Source organism: Panthera tigris, chromosome A2 (assembly GCF_018350195.1).
Source record: "Panthera tigris isolate Pti1 chromosome A2, P.tigris_Pti1_mat1.1, whole genome shotgun sequence".
Taxonomy (NCBI): Eukaryota; Metazoa; Chordata; class Mammalia; order Carnivora; family Felidae; genus Panthera; species Panthera tigris.
The window spans coordinates 23561472-23583791 of record NC_056661.1 but is presented as its reverse complement, the minus strand read 5'-3'; positions in this window follow the sequence as shown (position 1 = coordinate 23583791).

Below are 22320 nucleotides of genomic sequence, written 5' to 3'. Positions count from 1 at the left end.
TCTTCTTTCCAAGTAAATATGTTTATTTTGAGATATGTACAAGTTGTAGCAAAGTACAACAAATAGAATAATAAATAGTCATTTCCTTCCCCAGTGTGTGACCATATACACATAAAGAAGAGTTGACTTCTATGAAAGCAGTAAATAAATAGCAGCGCAAGTGGAGGTTAGAGGTGGTAAACATGGTGGTGATGGGGTTCGAGCAGCTTATAAACCCACAAAAGTCATCGTCTTGCCTAAAATTACCCTGAATATGCGTGGTGGAGCTGACATGATGATTCAGGTCTCCTAGTTCCCGGTTCAATCTTTCATCTGCTCTAACACAGAGCTCTATTCCCAGGTTCTTCTCCCTCCCTGACTGGCTCTCAGGTAGATTTTATTCCTGTAGTTTGTTTTCCATTCTGGCCTGAATTCTTGTATGTGTATCCTAAGCCTATTTTGATAATTGTCTTTTAGTTATTGGACTGTAAAGAAAGAAAGTATGTCTAGGCCTAATGCATGACTGTGTGTGTGCGTGTGTGTGTGTGTGTGTGTGTGTCTATGTGTGTATGTGTGTTTGTGTTTCAAATCCTCATCAGCTTTTACTAGCAGTTTCTATATAATGTTTGAGCCGGTGAGATTCAGGGTGATTGATCCATCTAAATGCTTGGCTCCTTTTAAAACTGCATGCAAAAGAATGGCCTTTTCTATGGAATTTATTGTTACTAAATCTCCTCTCCATTTGCTTAATTGTATTATTTGCCTGGGGGATGCTGTTTAAATGTGGAGCCAAGTCAGCTAAGTGAAACATGATCCCGGTGCAAGAAAATAATGATGCGTCTCTTTTGCTAAATAACATTCTCCCCCCTCGTCTCCAGATGCTTGTAACCACACCCTCATTTTTTCAGAGGCAAGGGAGGGTGGTGCCTGGCTTAGTCTTGGCTGTCAAGGGCCTGGACCAGGGAGTAGGCAGACCACTGTAAGCAGAGCTTACTGCTGGGAAGCCAGCACACATAGAGGACCTTGTGAGTGGCCCCGGAGGCGGAATCACAGGTCTTCCCTGTGCTTCTGGATTTAGGACATGTCTCACTTTTCACCCAACCAAGTAGCTGGAAACCAAAGCATAGATTAGCTGTTTAGTTGAGAAAATTGTCAGGGTTGGAGGAACCTTCCAGAGGATCATCTACTTCCTTCTTATCTTGAAAGATTACTGGATCAGTACTTAAAATTTCTAGGATAGTGCGTTTTCAACCACGTCATTATATAGCCTTCACATACTACCTTTCTTGTTTCTTTGACCTTCCCTTTGGAGCCCTCTGCGGTCGAATGAGAATATGGGCCGCAGAAAAACAACTCTCCTAGTATTTACTGAGTGTCCACTGTGTACCAGCTGCTGGTCTCAGCCCTGGGGGATGTGGCAGTGAACAAAAAGAGGCCTGCCTTTGTGTAGCTGACATTCAGGATGGGGTGGGATGGGACAAACAGATAAGGAAAATACATGGACGGCAAGATAAATGGTAAGTAAGTGTTATGGAAGTAAAATGAGAGAGGGGGATACGGAAGCCTGGGTAGGGGTAGGACTGCTGTGTTAAATAGGGTGTTCAGGGAAGACCCCCTGAGGAGGTGGAGAGGATGAACCTTGTAGTTTGGGGGGTAGGGAGAGGTTATAAGTACCTCCTTTTGAAATGGTGGTCTTGCATACTAGTGGTTGTCAGAATCGTGGTAACATTATGGTCTCCCAGGCCCCACACCCAAAGATTCTGATTCTTTAGGTCTAAGGCAGCAATCGGCTACCAGTCTGGCAATTGGCTTTCCTAGAAAGCTCCCTATGTGATTCTGAAGCGAGAGTCAAAACCAACTCAAAAAAAAAAAAAAAATATTGTGAACTTTCTGTACTTCAAAAGCCTGAAAAGAATTTTTCTGCGGACAAGCGATTTTCATACTCGGAGAGAAAAGATTTTCCTGTAGACTGCCATTTTGTTGGCAAATGCAATCCCCAGTGCAAGACGGAGGGAGATGGGCAAGTATCGAGTGCCTGCTGTGTGATGGGTGTGTTCCCCGTCTTCTGATCCTTCTGACACTCTCTGGGGCTGAGTGTCAAAGAAGCACAGTGAGGCGCAGAGAAGCCAGGTGACTCACAGCTTTAAAGAAATAGACTCCGTGTCTTGTCCTCATCCCAGTGCGCTATGAGTTTTGGCATGGAGAAGCAAGTGTGCAGGTCTGCTGGGTCTCCCTGCTGTGCCAGGGCCCACACCTTCACCTATCTGACCCCGGTTTTTGCCAAGGCTGCCTGGACTCTCTGAAAATTTTTCTCAAGAAAAATTTCTGGAACAACTCCTGGGTGTCAGGCATTTTGAAAAACTGCTGACTTTCTGAATTAGAAAGCACCTTGGAGATCATGTAGCTGCTGCCCAGGACTAGGACAGATGTGTTGTGTCTGCCACTATCCTTTCCTCTTCCTTCCATACCCATGGGAAGCATCAGTAATGGATGATGGTGCCCTTTCATGAAAAACTCACATACAACCCTGGAAGCCGCTTCAGCTCAATGTGCTAATTAACAGCTACCATTTTATCGATTGTGGCTCACAAAGCAGAAACCTCTTTGACATCCATTATCTGGACAATTTCTTTTCATCACATCAGAAAACCAGGGCTCAGTAGGGCCACAGTTTATCAAAGATACAGTTAGTAACAGAGCTGGATCTCATTTCAGACCATTGCTTTTTTCACTTAAGAGATTAGGAATCCCACTCCTCAAACTCGGGTAGGTAAGCTGTATGGCTGTAGACAACCGTCACCCATCCTCAGTTTCTGAGTCAAGCCACTTCTGTTTGGAGAAGCATCAGCTTCTCCCTTTGGAGCTATGCCAGATTTTGGGGGGCAGAAGAGGGCAAGGCATGGGTAGTCCCATATGGTCTCTCCTTTGACACGTCTCTGTGCTGGCATCTACAGGTGCTGCCCCATCTTCTGGTCTTCAGTTGCCACCCTCCCCCTGGCATGCTGGCACGCAAGGTTGTGTCCCTCATCCACAATCTGAGTGTTGGTCTGCATCCTTAGAGCTTGCTGCTGAGTCACCCCCATTTCCATGTTCGAGGTCCCTTCCCACCCAGCTCTTTCTCCTCCAGCCACTGGCCCTGTGTCTCTCCAAGGGTGAACCCTTGGAGAGGGCTACTCTCCAAGGGTGGGGAATCTTTCTACCGTTACTGTGTCCATCTGGGATGGAGGGTATTCTGTGAGGTGGTCTTAGGTTTGATTTGCTCAACCCACTGAGAAGTCACCTTTTCTCTGATGTCCTGTTATTTTTCTGGGCCTCTACTCAATATCTGGGGCCCAGGATTCATCTGTTCTCAGATGCTATGCATCAGCCAGGGGGATCTGAGATTTCTCCTCCCTCTGCTGGCCCTCAGCCAGGGATGGAATGGAAACACTGGTGCTTGCTGCCCTTTGTAACAAGGCGCTGCCAGCCACATGTTCAAGCACCAATGTTTGGGCTTGTCCCCCTCCCCCCATCTACCTGCTGAGGCCGCTCATTGTGCTCAGGTGGGGAGCTTTGCCACTGGGGATCCATCACCTCACCTTCCACATCTATTGTTAAACAAGGGTCTTTCTCTCCCTCATCTCTCCATGCTGGGGAGAACTTAAGAAAGGTGTTCAGACTTCAAAAGCCAGGAAGAAATTCTTGTTTATTTCTTACCTTGTCCTGAGGCAATGAACTCAGGGTGGCCTTAACTGAATAGAGAAAAGGCTGAGGGAACAGTGGGGAGGAAAGAAAAAGAATAATTCACTACTTCAAAACATTACGCTATCATATAAAGTTGCCTTAGAAGTTCAGATTTAAAAAAAAACATGCATATTGACTTGTACTTTGAGGTCTGCAAACTACGGCCCGTGGGCTAAATTTGGTCTGGTGTCTGTTTTTGTGTGCCCTGCAAATTAAGAGTGGTTTTTGTATTTTGAATGATTCCATTTAAAATGGTTGTTAGGTAACTATATAATATCCTCTATCTGGTTCTTGGCCCATATAAACAAAAATACTAATTATCCAACCTTCTAAGAGAAAGCCCACTAGCCCAGTTTAGAGCGCTGACTGGAAGGGGAGATGCTTTCTCTTAGCTCTCTGAGGCTGCTGGAGGAAGGGATTCCTGGTTTACCTTTGCTTATCTTCATTCCAACTCTTCAGAATAAATATCATCGACTGCTCTGCCCTCACCAGCTGGTCTCAGTTTCAGATGAGTTGAAAACGATAAAACTTCAGACAAGTTGACGAGGGAGAATCTTCCCAATAAAAATCCCCATTTGACATTCCTGTGGCCCTTAGTGATCCCCAGGACCAGACACTGCCTCTTTGGGGAGCTGCTTTCAACTAGCAGTGTGACATGTGGAAAATCTACTCTGGATATGAAGTTTCCTACCCATAAGCTTGCATTTTGGCACCTTCCCATAGAATACATTGGGAAACAAATGTAATTCTTGCAATTTGGTTTTCCTGACGGGAAAATATGTCACTTGAGTCAGTGAATAATATATGTTGCTATACATTTTTAATAAAATGAACAAATTGTTTCTGAGTATTTGGAAGACTTAATTCTTCATTTGCTAGTTCATTTTCAAACCATTACCGTTCTGTGCATTGCTCCGCACAAAGACGCGAAATTAACCGTCATATTTTCTGCTGTGGTCTGAAAGTTGAACAAGCTAATGTTTCACCCAAATTAGCTTCTTTCCCTTCACATTTGCTCTATCATTAACCTTCCCTATTTGAGCCTGCAATAAAAATTACATCATGATCAGATTCAAGGAAAGGTTTTGTGTAAGCTTTGCCTAACACATATTTATTGCTGGGCTTGAGGGGCAGGAGTCAGATTTATTTGGATAATTTGTTCACAATTTATGCTGTGACTATTTTAGACTCTTGAACACACAAACGCATGTTCTCATGTCAACCCATTGCCATAGTGATGGGCACACGGGCTACACCCTGAGAGTTGAGTTTTGCTGACATCTGTAAATGGAGATCTTTGAGCCATTTTGGCATGGCCAATCTTTACTATGAACTTGGAAAATTCATCTTCTTAGTTTTGGTTAAGCCGCTAGCCATCGCAATTTGACTATTTCTACTTTCTTATTGTAGAGTTTGTAATGGTGGTGATAATGGAGATGATCCTTTGTATGTGGTGAAGCCTTTCCATATATTCTAGCTCTTGATCCTTGGACACCCTGTGGACTAAGAACATAAACACTGTTTCTGTTTAAGAGAAGGGAACTCCAAGGCCCAGAGACGGGAAATGGATGAGTGGAGGCCATGAAGCTAGTGAGTGGCCAGTTCCTCTGCCTTTTATCTTTAAACCCCTTTCAGATCATGCTATTTCATGTTTGTTTGGTGGTCAGCATTTGAGGGGTCCAGCTGACCCCCATGTGGTTAGACAGCCTGAGTGTGTTCAAGTGCCTGAGACAAGAGTGTTTATGGAGTTTAGAATGGGCTTAAGTATCTTTAGTTCCAAATTTAGAAGCAATTTTACTTTTTTTGAGGTTTTGGTCAAACCACTTGAGGCAAATAGAACTTCTTTGTTCAAAGGAAATAGATTTTTTAAAGTCTTGTAAAATAGACCCATAATGCTTTTTGGGACTCAAATAACTCTGGCCCAAAACATCTTAATAAATTAAATGTAAGTGGATTAGAAACAGACAGATTGTCTTTCCATGAAATACACCCAGTCCAGACCCAGAAGGAGAAGCACTCAGAGAGACGTGTTTTTAGGTTTCCCGTGGACTCCGGCACTTACATTTCTTGGCCTTACTCTCTTTTTGATAACAGAATAGAGATGAAATCTCGTATTATTCCTGTGACTATTTCTTTGTGCCTTTTTAACATGTATCTCTGGATGTGGCTGTGTTTAGCTCCTACCACATCGAATGGTATTATCTGTGCCTTCAAGGGGTAACTATTTAATGAGGCATGGTGGGGTGGTGGTATTTGACCTGACTATGCCCAGTCTCTTTGACATTCCAACTTAAATTCCCCAGACTCCAGATAATCACTTAGTCCATGGATCGAAGAAGGAGCAGAACACATAGCAAAGATAATAGGGCAATGGTGGGGAGGTTGGGCTGGGTTGTATGTATAGTGGTTAAGAGTGTGGGATTCAGGGTCCAGTGGATTGGGGCTAATCTCAACCCTCCCACTCACCTGTGTTACATAAATAAGCTATGTAATCTTTTTTCAACTTCATTTTCCTCAGGTATAAGTTGAGAATAATCATGGAGTCTACCTATTATTAAGTGGGGCAATCTATGTCAAGAGTGTATTTAGCTGGGTGTATAGTACCTACTGTGTACCCAATAGATATTCAATGTCTTCGTCATGGTGGATGTTGGTGACTTGTGCTTCTTTGCTTCCATAGCAAAGAAATAGCATCTCATTTTCCTTCATGGAGCTCCTCCTCCCCTACCACATGAAGTCATGCTGGGATTGTCAATTTAGGTGACCTTTCCTCAACAGAGAAGAAAGTGAACACGTGGTCTAAGATAGACCCATAAATTGTCTCTCCTGGGATTTGATTCTAGAGCCAAGAGACTCATGGACTGAAAGTGACTGAAGTCTTAATTGGTTTCTGCCTGGATCCCCAAGAGACCCCAATTCTTGGACTTCCAAGGCCTTGTTGGTCAGCTTTTTCTTTAATCCTATGAGCTGCCATATGTGTGTGTGTGTGTGTGTGTGTGTGTGTGTGTGTGTGTATGTATATGTACACTATATATAAATAGATAAATGTAGTTTATCACTTGTGTAATATATACACACATATGTATATATACATATATACTATGTATACACATATACATAGTATATGTGTATGTATACATATGTGTGTATGTATATTTCACTTATCACTTATGTAATATATACACATATACATATATGTATATATGCATATGTATATATACGTATGTGTGTAATTTTAAAGTTAAGCAGTGCCATTATTACCCAAGGTCTGTATTAATTGTATTGTTCTATGAATGTCTAATAAATTTCATCATTGTTTTATCATTACGTGCCTTAAGTAAAGAACTTATTTTTCAAAATTACAAATGTGAAACATAGTTTAAAAGTCGGGGGAGGGGGGGAGAAAAGCACCATAAAAGGAAGCAAAAATCATCCATAATCCTTTAACTTGGAGATATCCTGTCTTAGCGTTTTATAAATGTGCTTGTCTTCTCCACGTATGTGAGTTTGTGTGTTCTTGTGTATTTCTGTGAAATGATATTTTATGAACACCCATAAACCTTTGAAGATGATGTCAGAGAGAACAATGTGTGGGGAAGTCTTTAGGGTCCCTATAGGATTGTTTGTGGAAATTTTGGATGAGCCAGTGACAGAATTCTTACAGTAGACATTTTTGTAAGAACTGAATCTCAGACTCTTGAGTATGGCTCTATTGGTCACCCAGGTCATTCTCCTGTCCGCTTTAGTGAGATACATCAACCACGACTTGCAGGGTAAAGTCACAGCACACATTAGTAGGGAGGCTGTGATTTTCAGGTTTGTGCAGTGCAGATTGCAAACACCTTGGAGTTCTACTCCTTCATTCCATGAGCCAAGTGATTATCTGGTTCTAGGGAACTTGAGTTTTAGGAAATTCAAGAGATCTATTTCCTTCTTTGAAGACCTCTTTCCACCAGACGGATAACTCCAACAGCATAGAGGATGGGTGAATGGTCGAGAGGTGAGGTGCTGGACATATGGAGAGCCAGAAGATAGTGGGCTGTCATGGGAGCCGCCTCCTCTTTGCCAAATATTGACATGTTTTCTACACAAATGAGTCATATTTGATACAAGAGTTAGGTCCTAAAGGAAGTGTGTAAGGCAAAAATAAACAACAGTCATCGTTACCTGTTTTTTTTTTGTTTTTGTTTTTTGTTTTTTTGAGTACTGGATAAAGACTTGGCTTGCATTTAGACACTAGTCTTTATGAAATACACGTTTAAATGCTAGAATCCTGCTCGCTTCAATGATTCCTTCCCTCTGCTCTTCTCCTTTTCTTCATACCCTGTCAGGTGTAGAGCTGAGACCGGGCACACAGACAGCCATCTCAACCTTTCATGACCCCAGGGCATGTACCCACTAGCAAGCCAACAGAAACCATAGCTTTTTTTTTTTTTTTTTTTAAGTTTTAGAAAGAATGGAGGAAACAAACAAAACAAAAAACATATTCTGCTGAGCCATCCTACTGGGAGTCTCTGAAGCTGAGTGAGTATACAACTCCCCTGGGCTATGCTTGGAGTTTTAAATCTAAACTGCAGACTCAGTGCTGTTAGCCTCAGGGGCTCTATCCGTAATTAGGCAAATGTGTTGAGAGGTCCACACTAGCGGGGATGCAGCAGCTCCAAGATCTGGCCTCAGTGACGGCTGTCCCTAAACCAGTACCGATTCCATCTCATCCCCTTGTTATGGGGTTCTGCAGTTCCTGTGTATAATCTCAGGGCACATCTTTACAGAGAACATTAAGCCTGGCTTTATTAGATACCTAACGGGTTTTGTTTCAAAAGACAATTGTGTTATAAAGGAGGCCTCTCATCTTTATCATTGGACCCTGGGTTTAATACATGCCCTGTGCAGCACATGTGAAAACAATGGCTAGGACATTAGTACAGTGGCCATTTATGTGAGAGTCATCATTGCCTTATCGATGCAGCCCTGTACTAGGAGTTAGCTTAAAATTAGCCTGAATCTCTATCATCTTAGAGTGTTTTAAAGGATGATTCCATACAACTGATAAAAATTATTGTGATATCATTATTGGGAATTATGAAGGATTTATCCAAGAAGCATTTAGTGAGATACATCAACCATGACTTGCAGGTATAGTCACAGCACACACTAGTGGGGAGGTTGTGATTTTCAAGTTCTTTCAGTGCAGATTGCAAACACCTTGGGGTGGGTTGCCGGGGTTCAGATCCTGGCTCTGTTGCTGGTTAACCTTGACCTCGCACAAGTCCCCTTGTGTCTCTGAGTCTTGGCTTTCTCATTTATAGAGTGGGGCTAATGGGATAAGCTCATGAGTTTGTGGCAAAGATGGAATAAAATATTATGAAATGGACTTACCATAAGCACAAAAAAATTACCTGTTTATCACGGTTGGCACTGCCACGGTGGTGGTTCTTGATAAAAATGATAAAGGGTATGGAATCTGTAAAAGGAAAAGATTACTCTGATCTTTTCCATTCGCATGATAAGAAAATATTGCTTTTATTAAATGTCACACTCTGGGTTACAGAAACTCATTTTTATTAGCTTCATTAGTCAACTAAATACTTTCTGAGAATTCCTATGTGTAAGGAACTGAGTAAGCCAGGCTCTATGAGGGGCTTCGTGGGCCCCTGATATCCTTCCAGCATAACTGGGGACAAACGGTGCGTATCCAGCCTGACCTCTGGTGTGTCATGTTGTAGCAAATGGATCCAGTGGCCAGTGCTTGGCAGCTCAGAGGAGGGAGCCGTGGCCAGGGCTGGAGTGGTCAGGGGAGACTTTGCTGAGAGAGGATTCTTGGCCTTAAAGGAGGTTTAGATTTAACACAGATGAGGAGGAATAATGAAGGCACTCCACATAGGAAACTCTAGCAGAGGGAGGCGGACCTGGTCAAAGTTTGGGTGCAAATGAGAAGCAAATTCAATGGCACATGTAGATGTGTTCCATGAGAATGTACAGCTACAGGCATGGATAGATACACATATTCTAATGCTGCCACCAGGATCCCGCGTTTCTCCTCTCTTCATCTCCTGCCCTCTGACAGAGGTCCGTTCTCAGAAGGGATTGCCTCCCCTAGTGACAAAGTAGCTGGAGAATCGTTATCTCCATCCTTCTGCTTCCAATGGAGTGGGGAGAAGACTTCTGATCTCTGTCCCAGCTATGCTGACCGAGGCCTGATTGGGTCCCACTGATTGGATTTGGGGCCGATCCCCCAGCCAGTCACTCTGATCTGGAGAATGAGATATAATTGGTCTTGTCTCAGGTAATAGTAGGCTGACTTAAGTAGGGGAAGGGTAGCTCCTCAAATGCAGAAAGGAAGCTGCTGCTGCTATTAGCAAGGTATTCCTCAGGATGGAATACCTGGAAGCATCCTGGAAAGTAGCAGGATTCCTCAGGAGGGTGAGGCAGTCTTCTTCACCGAGGATATCTTCTTAGGTCTGTGTTTCTTCTCTTGAATTTGGTACCTGATTTACAACAACCTGAAAATGGGGAAATCTGTTACATACCTTGGAGATGATGAGTTTAATTCTGTATACCCTTTTATGTTAAAAAATATGTACACTTGGGAACAGTTGTCTTGGTCAAGATGAGTAATACTGGATTTACTTCATTGCAAACCATAGCTCCTTAGTCCCCTCAAAGTACTTTTTTTTTTTTTATAATACAAGGGACAGGATATGACTGAACAGGCCATAATTGCTGCCTTAAAGTTTTTTCAAGACTGCAGCTAACTGATTTTTTCTGATTCCCGTGGTTCTTTGAGTCATTTTGGAATTGGCTCTCTGTGTTTGGGTGGCACTTGGTTTTGTCAAAGTTGAGGAAGTAGAGTGCGGGTTTTCAGAAAGCAAGCACCAATGAAAAGGATGGGACCACATTTTAAAGTGAGTATTTTTATACCAATGGAAATTCTCTATTTCCTCCTCCTTGGACAGGCTTTATTTGATTTCTTATTTGCATGGGAAGTTCTGACGACAACCCCATGCAAGATGGACTGGGATCCCTCTTTGGCTGTATCCGGCCCTTTGGGCTGAAGATATGATCATAATAGCAATGAGGAATATGGCTGATGCAGAAGCTACCACCATCTGTTAAGCCCTTGATTTAAGAGTTTTATACTTACTGTTGAATCATTACTACCTTGCTGTTGCGTGCACTCCTTTATCTCAGTTTTGCAGATGAGGTGGTGAGGTATGGAGAAGCCAGATCATTTGCCCAAGATGTCACAGCTATGAAGGGACGTAGCCAACATACAGAGGCATATCTGCCTTCTGAATAGACCTATCAACCAGACCCCACACCTTTGCAGTTTCTATAAGACACTATTTGATGGTGACTTGTTTGATTAGTAGAAATTTCCAAATCCCAAGATAACTTGCCAAAGTGACATCAATACCATTCATTGTATAATTTTGAGCTAGGTATCTTGAAACCTTTGATGGGAGCATCAAATATGGAGCCAGCGATGTTAGTAAGTTTTCTGCAGGTAAATGCTCGTTTCTGTCCTGCACAGCCCCATCTGCAGTTAGCTTCTGCTACCCCAAGGTGCCACTGTTGGAGACAGTCCTGTGTGGTCTGAGGTTGTCCCATGGTTTTGTGGTGCTCTTGCTGGTCTCCATACAATTGCAGTGGTGTCCTTGGGAGATGTTGGCATCAGCCACATGCTGAACTAGATCAGCCGTCATCTGGGGTGGGGCCAGGGGCTTAGATAACAACCTAGTCCCAATTCCCAATTTCTTTCTCTCATTTGAGATAGATTGCTACAGCACAATTTTGTGGTAGCTGGTGTGCTAAGGTATAAAAAGGAGACCTACACAATCACTGGATGAATCAATGAGTAGGTATATTATCCTCACACGTAATAATCTCTTGGGGAGGCAGTAACAGACACAGTGAAGAACATGGGCATTGCATTCTTGCCAACTTGGTTCAAATCTTGTCTTTACCACTTACAGCATGAATAATTTGGGCAAATATTTTAATTTCTAAGCCCAAGGTTTCCTCATTTGTAAATATGACCCTTTTTGTGAGTTGGCTGTGATGCTTGACTAAGAAAATTTTCGTAAGAGCTCACTAAGTTCTCGATAAGTGACAACTATGACTAATTAGTCCCTTTGTGCTCTAGGCTAGCCTTGTATACAGTCAGCTCTATGATGACACTTGTTTTAGAAATTCACATTTGCTCCAGTAAGATTGATGTATTAGCAACAATTTGAACAGGACACAGATTTAACATGTGGGTGTGTTGAATCATGTCCAGGATAAACACTTGGCGAACTCCGGAAGCTGAGCAAAGACATGGAGGAACACACAAGTGGACGCACCTCAAATGCTCACCATCCACCTCAGGTCAGCATGTGTCTTGTGAACCACAACTGTCGGTCCAACTTCAGACAACCTCCGTCCTCTACTGCACAACGACCACTTGCAAGCTGCAAGCCTTCTTCCCACGCCCACTTCCCACACGGAAATGCCAGGTCTCTTCCAGGTAAACTGCCATATTTATTGTAGTACCACATATTTCTCAGCTGTTGAACACGCTGTACAAAAGGTGCTACCAATTTTATGAGGTTCCTCTCTTTAAAAAATATGTGTCCCCAATGAAGATTTTGAGTATTATGTTCCAACACCTTTTTCTCCTGTGGTTTTTATTATAAAACATTGCATAGTGTGGTGATTTTTGGGAATGCCTGTGCTGTGTTTTAGCAGAGTCACTGGTACTGGCCATGCATCTGTAAAACGCTGCCCTTGTTCCAAAGGGGGTTTGCAGTTTTGTCAGGAGCTTGTGTCACTAAGCTTTGATTCAGATCACCGGTGCCCAAGTCCACAGTGTGCTTTCACTGCAGAATGGGTGTCTTGAGCATGGCCAGGGCTCTTGCCCACTGGATCCTTTCTTGGTTTTTTCAGAAAAGCTAAATGGGAGCCATGTTGGCATAGCCTGGTACGTACTGACCTTTCTTTACAGGAAATTGCCATAAGTAAAGCTTGCCGCACTTCTCTCTCTTCATCCCTGGTGTGCTTGACTCCCCAAAGATGGGCATGTGATACCGTCTTTCTGCTTGAGTTGGCAGCTACTTCTGGTAGTAATGATGCCTCAAATTGGCAGTGTTTTAAGACGTTTTTCAATGTAGTTCTACAATTAATTAATCCACTTTATTATTTTAAATATCTGAGGAGGTTGGTAAGACTGTCTTCTTTTCATTATGGAATGTCTAGTGTGGGAATAGCACATAAATATGTACGGCCATTTTTCATTTCATGCCATGGCAGATATTATCAGTTAACCCTAAATATCTTTTCTTGCTGAGCTTGGATTCTTCTTGAGACACTACTCTAAATAGCTCCTACCAATGGGTTGGCAATAGGAAATGGTATTTACTTGCCTTCTAAGATCTAGACTTTTGAGCTCCTTAGGGCAGAATGATCTCAAGCCTCTCTCCCAGTGTGTGTTTAATGAGGTGGACTGAATGACTGAGGAAACAGGCAAGGCATGTTAGGTGATGTTCTCATGATGGGGATGTCTGTATTTTACAATACTCATTAGGTGGTGGGATCTTAAGAATGTGCTAGTAGCTGTAATACCCTCAGGCAGCCAATTCCCTAGATGGAATTCCTACTCCGGGATTTGTGAACCAGCATTCTGATCAGAAAACCCGTTTGTCTGTCTTTATCTCCTCTACCCATACCATGGGCTCTGGAGATTTGCATAAGGAGTTCAAGAGATGGATTTTACTTGGTGAAATGAGTGGCTTGTCCATTAGCATGACAAGTGTTAGAAATGGGTTCTCACGGGTGAAATTAGTATGGTCAATATATGTGGATTGGTTGTAATATACTAGGGACAACTTCTTATTCTCACATTAAACAGGCTGTAAAAACCCACCTGCAGCCTGTTCATTCGGGGCTGGACCATGAGGCATAACCTTACGTGAGACTGCCCATCCACTGGTACACAGATCACTGTTTGTCTGAGGCTGACTATACAGATAGCACAAACTGGACCCTAGGCAATTGGGACATCTGCTTTGAGTCAACCTTTCATGCACGCTTTGATCATTGTGCCTGAAAAGTCACAGAGCTGGGATTTCATCAACCTTATAGTATAGACTACGTGAACTGTTTTGTGCACCCTCACCAATTAATTCTTTTTAATAAAGATCTTCCAGTGGGGCAGATTTAAGCTGAAATTTGTTTTCTGTAGTAAGATTGTGGGGTAGGGCTAACACTCACTCACATTTCATCAATGGCAGCATTCTGCCAAAAATCTAATATTTCAGCATGATTAGCATAGGTCACTTCAGAACTCCAAAGTCACACAGAAAATTAGGTCAGATCTGGAACCAGCACCCACGTCAGTGCTTTTCCCCTAGAACTATATGATTTTTCTTATAGGGTCACTATGTATGGCTGTGTAGGTTGTGTACTGCACAAAAGTTCCACTTGTAAGAGATGTCATTTATATCACAAATATTGTGGATTTAGATATTTATTATGTCTGTTTTCTGGCAGATGTCAGTAAAGTGCTGTTCTTAAAAACATGGAGTTATCGTGACAATTTTTAGACAAGAGGAAGTAAAGAGCCTTGAGGGAAGGGCTGCCTTCTTCCAGTGTTGCAAGTGGAGGATAGTGGGTTGACTTCTTTTAGCATTTTATGTACTCTTTTCCTCAGGTGAGGTAGCAGGAGGGCTCATATCCCCTCATGGCCAGTACCTCGTGCGACCTGTATAAGGTGTTGTGTGAATGAGCAATTAAAAGAGATACAAGTTTCGTGTTCCTAAACACTAGTAGAAGCCTGCTCTTTATGAACCAAGAATCTTATGTTAAGATACAGGAATATAAAGCTCTGAGAGCTGGGGTTCCCGGTGGTGCAGTAAGGAAGACTGGTAACAAAAGAAAACGGGACATGCCTTTGTGTGCTTGGACCAAGAGCATCTTCGGACTCCCCAGCTTCCCTGGCTACGGGGTCTCACTCCCCCATGAAGTCACACCAAATCCCTTCACCATGTCCCCACGTCTGCATTTCTTATAGTCCAAAGGTGCTGTGTTCATTTGTTTCCTCATTAGAACGTGCCCTCTGTGAGAGCAGGGATTGCTAACTAATTTGTCCAGTGTTGTATCCATAGCACCTGGAACAGTGTGCGGCCCTCTGTAAATAGTTGTAGAATAAGGGAATGCAAGCAGAATATTAGTCTAATGTGTGCATTCATAGGACTGGAGATTTGAAAGGAAGAATCAGAAGGTCCCCGCTGCTATGGTCTGAATGTTTGTGTTCCCTGAAAATACCTATGTCAAAAACCTAATCCCTAAGGGGATGGTATTAGGGGGAGGGGCCCTTTGGGAGGTGCTTAGATCATGAGCCCTCATAAATGGGACCAGTGCCCTTATGAAGGAGGACCCAGAGAGATCTCTCCAGCCCTCTGCCTTGTGAGGGTACTGCAGGAAGTCTGTGATCTAGAAGGGGACCCTCACCCGACCGTGCCCTGACCTCAGACTTCCAGACTCCAGAACTGTGAAATACATTTCTGTTGTTTAGAGGCCACCCAGTCTGCGGTCTTCTGTTGTAGCACTAGGACACTATTTAGGTTCTCGTTGTTCAGCTGGGGGTTTGCTGAGCTTTGTTTGAGGTCTTTGTTTGCAATTTCGGAACCAGACCAATTACGTGTCAGGACTGGCAGTGAATTTTTATGCCAATGACCCATTCCTATATGGTATCCTGAAACCCAGCTTTGCCCTCACAAACTGTCCCCATCTTTCTACCAGGAAGGAATAGGAATAAGGGCAGAGAGAGAGAAATCTCACAAGCACCATTTGACAACTACAAGATTTAAGGAATTGAGGCCGTGAATGATAAATCGTGTCTCAAGCATTTGGTGCCCATGCAGCCTTCCCGCTGCAGTATCTTGCTGGGAGTGGAGACTGAGTCACATAAATCTCTCAGCAGAGCACCTCAGAAAAGTATATATTGAGCTTCCAAACTGTAAGGCCCCACATCCAGCACTTTCCTGTTAGCTTCCTGCCATGATGGGCCTGGGTGATATCTTCATAGAGCAATTGGGTGAGTTAACACCTGTGGAAGTCTTTTGTGTTCCTTGAACTTGAAGGCTGCCTTCACTTAGAAGATCAAAGAAAGGTGTGAGTCAGCTGGGAGCCTGTGAGTGATCTGCAGGGACATTAGGATGTGTAGGGAAGCAGCTTGGGGAGGCCCTTGCTACAAATGGCAGTCTCTGAAAATAAGGCTGCATAGGGCACCTGGGGGAATTGTATCCCTGTTCTAGCTCTCTCTCTGCCTGCCTCTTCCCATTTGGTGCTCCCCATGCCTTGAGTGCTCTGCTTCTTGACTAAGTGGGTAGTTCAGCCTCTCAGCAAGATGAGAGGATACCTGAGGGCAGACTACAAGAGTTCCTTCCCCCACCCTGGGGCACAGGTTACTATCTGCACTCTGTAGGGGCTTAAAAGATGCTCACGGATCCCAGATGATGGCTTACTGGCTTACAACATCTGGAGACAGGTGAGTTTTAACAAATCTAAACACCCATGTCATCTACACTCCAAATCAAGATCTAGAATAGTTCCAGAACCCTAGAAAGTTTCCTCATTCTCCTGTGTAGTCCCTCCTTCTCCTTCTAGAGGTGACCGCTGTTCTCATTTCTGTCTCACAGATAAGGTCACATGCATGGAATCCTACAGTATGTACTTTTTTTTGTCTTTACTTCTTTTGCAAAAAGTAGTATTTTTGAAATCTGTGCACATTGTCGCATGCATTGAAGTTTGATCCTTTTTCTTGATAAGCAGTAACAGTTCATTGGTTGAATATATAACAGCTCATTCTCTTGCTGATACATAGTGGATTTGCTTCCATGTTTTGGCTTCTTTGAATGAAGCCTCTTTGTAAATTTGTTTACAGATCTTTTTATGGATGTGTCTTCATTTCTCTCAGGTCACTATCTAGGAGTAGAATTTCTGGGTCATATGATAAATGGATACGTCCCTTTATAAGTGACTGCCCAACTGTTTTTCAAAGCTGTTTGGTCATTTTACATTGCCGTGGGCAGCTCTAGCTGCTTCACATTGTTGCTGAGTGGGTATTGTCAATTTGAAACATTTTAGCCATTCACGGGGCACCTGGGTGGCCCAGTCGGTTGAGTGTCCGACTTCAGCTCAGGTCATGATCTCATGGTCCGTGGGTTCGAGCCCTGTATATTGGGCTCTGTGCTGACAGCTCAGAGCCTGGAGCTTGCTTCGGATTCTGTCTCCCTTTCTCTCTGCCCTCTCCTGCTCATGCTCTGTCTCTGTCTCTCTCTCTCAAAAATAAATAAACGTGAAAAAAAATTTAAAACATTTTAGCCATTCTGGAGTGGGTATCTCATTGTGGTTTTAATTTAAATTTCTGTAATGACTATGGATTTTTAAAAAATTATTTGAGTGTAGTTGACACACAATGTTAACGACTTAGGATATTGATTTATGTCCTAATTGGCCATTTGTATAAATTATGTGTTTTTATACATTTATAAATTATGTGTTTAAATGTTTTACCCATTTTTATTGGATCCATTATGTTACTATTATTGAAGGTTGTTATGTTCTATTTGTTTTGGATACAAATGCTGTGATAGATGTATATACATTGTGAATATTTTCCCCCAGTATGTAGTCTATTTTTTACTTTTCTCACTGATAACTTTTAAAGAGCAGATGGTTTTGATTTTTATAAACTCTATTTTATCAGTTTTTCTCATGATTCATTTTTTTTCTCACAAAGAAATCTTTACCTATCCTAAACTTGTAAAAATGTTTCCTAAATTAAGTTTTATGGTTGTATTTATTACATTTAAGTCTGTGAGCTATTGTGAATTAATTCTTGTTTGTGGTATGATGTAGGGCCAGATGCTATTAAAAAAGATAGATAGATAGATAGATAGATAGATAGATAGATAGATAGATATCCAGTTATTTCAACACCATTTGTTGAAAAGACCATCCTCTTTACTCCATGATTCAGTTTGACTCCTTTGGGGTAAATCAGTGTGCCATGTATATGTGTGTATTTCTGTTCTGTTTCCATGTCTGTGTAAACATTCCCTCATCACACTGTCTTGATTGCTCTCACTTACTAGTAGGTCTTGAAATCAGGCAGTATAAGTCCTCCAACTTTGTTCCTTTTTATCAGAGTGTTTTTGGCTATTCTTTTACATTTTAGAACCAGCCTATCAATTTATACAAAAAAAAAAAAAATGCTGGGTTTAGATTGGGATTACATCGAATCAATTGATCTGTTCAGCAGAGAAATCACATCTTAACTATATGAAGACTTACAATCCATGAATATGGCGTATCCCTCCATTTAGTGAGATGCTTTTAAAAAGTTTGTGAGCTGTACTTTTTTTGCTTTCCGTATGCCAATTTTGCTTATCTTCTGTTAATTATTTTTATAAGTGTTTTGTACTTTGTAAATGGTTTTTTGTTTTTTGTTTCTTTTTAAAAAATATCCTTTTTATTGTATAATAGTTTTAGATTCACAGTAAAGTTGGAAGGACAGTACAAAGATCTCCAGCACATCCCTTGTCCAGCTTTCCTGTTTAGGAATATTTTACATTACTGTTACACCTGTCACAACCGAGAAGCCAGCCTTGGTACGTTACTATGAACTAAACTTGACTTTATTCACACGGCACCAGGTTTCCCACTAACATCCTTCTTCAGATCCAGGATCCCATCTGAGATCCCATGTGACACTGAGTCATGGTGTCTCCCGTGTCTCCTATGGTCTAAGGCAGTTTCTCAGACTTTCCCTGTTGTTATGATGCTGATAATTTTGAGGAGTACTGGTCAGGTATTTGGTGGAATATCCCTCCTTTGGGATTCGTTTGATGTTTTTCTCATGATTGGATTTGAACTTGGGGGAGGAAAAGCCGAGAGGGAAAATGTCCTTCTCATTGTTATCAATCACTCCCTCTTTCATTTTGTTAGTTTTGAGAGAGGAGGAGGTTGGGCTATAGTTTCACATATTTTTGTTTTGGATTTCAACTCCAGTAAGACCGTTGAACCATATTCTCTTCTCCCTCCTGTATCTACGCTTTCTTGGCACAATTCAAGGGTGTGGGAGAGGGGCGAGAGTTCTTGCAGTGAATCATTTGTTCTGCGTTAGGATCCAGCCTGCTGGTCCATGCAGATTTTGCTGATTTCTTCTTATCTGCACATATTATCTCTGTTTACGATGATCCTGTCCATCTGCACTCAAACTGAAGCTGAAGCTTTCCCCACTTTCTAAGCCTCTTTTCTCTCTGTAATTCAGTTATTCAAGACTTCTAACTGCTCTTTACTAGCTCCTTAGAATAACATGATTGAAAAACTTTGGTGCTTTCTTGTTAACCGAGAGAAATGCTTCATCCACATCCTTCTACACAGAAGCAAGACTTATGCATGTTTGGGTATTTCTTCACCTTGTTTATTCCTTCTGTTTTTCCCTCCTTTCCTTTTTTTTTTTTTTTGGGCAAATTGTTTGATTTCTTTACAATTCTCCTTTTATCCCTTCATTGGCTTGCATGTTATGTGTTTCTTTTCTCTTTTTTAAAGGCTCCATAAAATATTTTAATGAGTTTGCTTAACTTAAAATTGAGGTATATGTAACGTTTTAGCTCTCATTACCCCTTTAATTATATATTATTGTAATCTGATGTTTGTGTCTCACCCTTTTTATGCTACAAAATTAGTAATGATCATTTTTGTACCCAGGTCTTGCTTTAGATTTTCTCAGTTTGCTCGCCATTCATTGTCTGTCTCCTCCTGCTCTCACCCAGGGGGTTCAGACCCCTTCTTTCTGTCTTACATTCTTTGATAGTTCTTTCAGAAAGGGACTTTTCAGGGGCAAATTCTTGCAGGCTTTGTATGGAAGTCCATTTATTTTATCCTTTGCTCTCACTGTTAAATGGTAATTTAGTCAGGGGAAAATTCTAGGCTATTTATTTTTGCTCACTATTTTTGGTATATTATTCAATTTTTTTCTGACCTATACTGTTGTTTTTGAGAAGTTTCCTGCCAGTTAAAGGGCCGTCTTTTGGTTCATAATACAGACTTGTGCCTACCTGCTTTTAAGATTTTTCTCATTGTTTTTGGAGTTCTGCAGTTTAATGACACGTATCTAGATGTAGATGAGCTTTAAATTTTTTTTTTACGTTTATTTATTTTTGAGGGAGACAGAGACAGGATGCGAGTGGGTTAGGGGCAGAGAGAGAGGGAGACACAGAATCTGAAGCAGGCTCCAGGCTCTGAGCTGTCAGCACAGAGCTGGACGCAGGGCTCAAACTCACGAGCTGTGAGATCATGACCTTGAGCCGAAGTCGGACGCTCCACTGACTGAGCCACCCAGGCACGCCTAGATGAGCTTTTATGTAAGTTTTTATTCCACTGTACTTACTGCCACATAATTTAATAAATGGGCTCATGTCCACAGACATGAGAGTGCTCCCATTTTATATCAAAAGCACTCCAGCAAACATCCTGGTGTGATATCCTTGTACCTGAATTAATGTATTGTTTTAGTCACCGAAGCTTTATATCTTAATATCCAGGAGTTTGAGAAATCTCGCTATAGGATTCTTCTTCTTTTTAAAAATATTTTTCTTGCAATTTTCACTGATTATTCTTCAGACTAATTTTAGAACAATTTTATCAAGTCCCAAAGTAATGAGATGGTATTTATTTTATGGGCTAGTCTTGAAAAAAATTGATGTAATACCATGTCTTCCATCCAAAGGGTATCTATGGCATATCTCTTTCTCTTAATTTATTTGTCTTTATTTTGTACCACAGTAACATTTTACTGTTTTATTTAGGTAGGTCCTAAAGATGTCTTGTTTATCTCAAGGTATCTTATGTTCTTAAGGTATTTTTTTTTAATCTAATATTTTCCTGGTATTTTCAAAATAAGTTGTTGCATAACCTTTATTCTCATATATTTATTATTTATTTTGGCTGAGAGTAATTTACCCAATTCTCTTTCTGGTTTTATTCTTTTTTTTTTTTTTTAAATGATACTCTTGGATTTTCCATGTTAAAAAAATAACCTCCAAAAAATAATAGCTATGCTCTTTGTTTGTAATGCATTCACTTTTTATTTAATGTTTTCATTAAGTTGCTTTGGCTATATAGCATAAAGAATATCACATAATGGTAACGATATCCCTATGCTGTTCTTTATTTGTTGGAAATTATAGCATTTCTTCAAAGAACACAGTACTACTGGTTGACTTAAAACATTTAAAACACAATACAAAATATCTTGCTTCTTTTTAGAGCCTTTCTAAAGTTGAAAAAAAGATTAATTTTATTAAATGCTCTTTTGATTATAAAATGTCATAGATACAAAAGTTTATAAAATATGTGTGCCCAGTTAAAGAAGAATAATGAAATCAATGTCAGGTAACTACCACCACCATTAATTAAAAACAACAAACTAACAAACACTTCCGGTACCTTCCACGCTCTCTCCTGCTATTTCCCTGATTATGCCTCTATACATTACGCAAGAGTTTAAGTGTCAGAGACCATCCATTGTCTAAATGTACCACAATTATCTATCCATCCTACTGTCGATGGACATTTAGCTAGTGTCCAGTTTTTCACTAATGTGAATAATCTTGCCCTATCATTTTTGCATATGTTCCCTGGCACACATTTGTAAGAGTTTTCTGTGGGAGAGTTTCTTACAAGAGTTTTCCAACCTGTGGCTGGAATTTCTGGGGCTCGGTGCTTGTGCACAGTCACCTTCACTGAGTGACATCACGGTGCTTTTCAAAGCAGCTGTTCCAATCCAGGTTGTAATGACAAGCTCCGTAGCCCCACATCCTTGCCTACCTCAAGTACTGTCAGACTTTTTAATCATTCCCAGTCCAAAATTATATCTCAGTGTGTATGTTAATTGATTCATTTTTCTATTGAGGTATAGTTAACATATGATGTTATATTAGTTTCAGGTATGCAGCATATTAACTGGACTGTTCTTTGCATTACTCAGTGCTCACCATGATAAGTGTAGTCACCATGTGCCATCATACAATGTTATTATGATATTAACACTATCTTCTGTGCTGTTCTTTTCGTCTTCATGACTTACCTGTTTTACACCTGGAAGTTTGTACCTCTTAATCCCCTTTATCGATTTCACCCATCCCCACCTGTCCACCTCCATTCTAGCAACTGCCGGTTCTCTGTATTTAAGAATCTGTTTTTGTTTGTTTTGTTTTTTAGATTCCACATATAAATGAAATTATATGCACTCTTTCTCTGACTGACTTACTTTACTTAGCACAATACCCTTTAGGTCCATCCATATTGTCACAGATGGCAAGATCTCATCTTTTTTATGGCTGAGTGATATTCTCAATGTGGTTTTAATTCACATTTATACAGCTGCTAATAGAGACGGATCAGCTTTTAATATGTATATGGTCTATTTATGTCTTCCTTATTAAATGTTGTTTATGAATTTTTTTCTATTGAGTAATGACTTTTTATCACTGACTTATAGGAATTCCTTATCCTTGATACTAATTATCTGTTGGTTACAGGTTGCAAAAGTCTTTCCCCAGTTTGTTG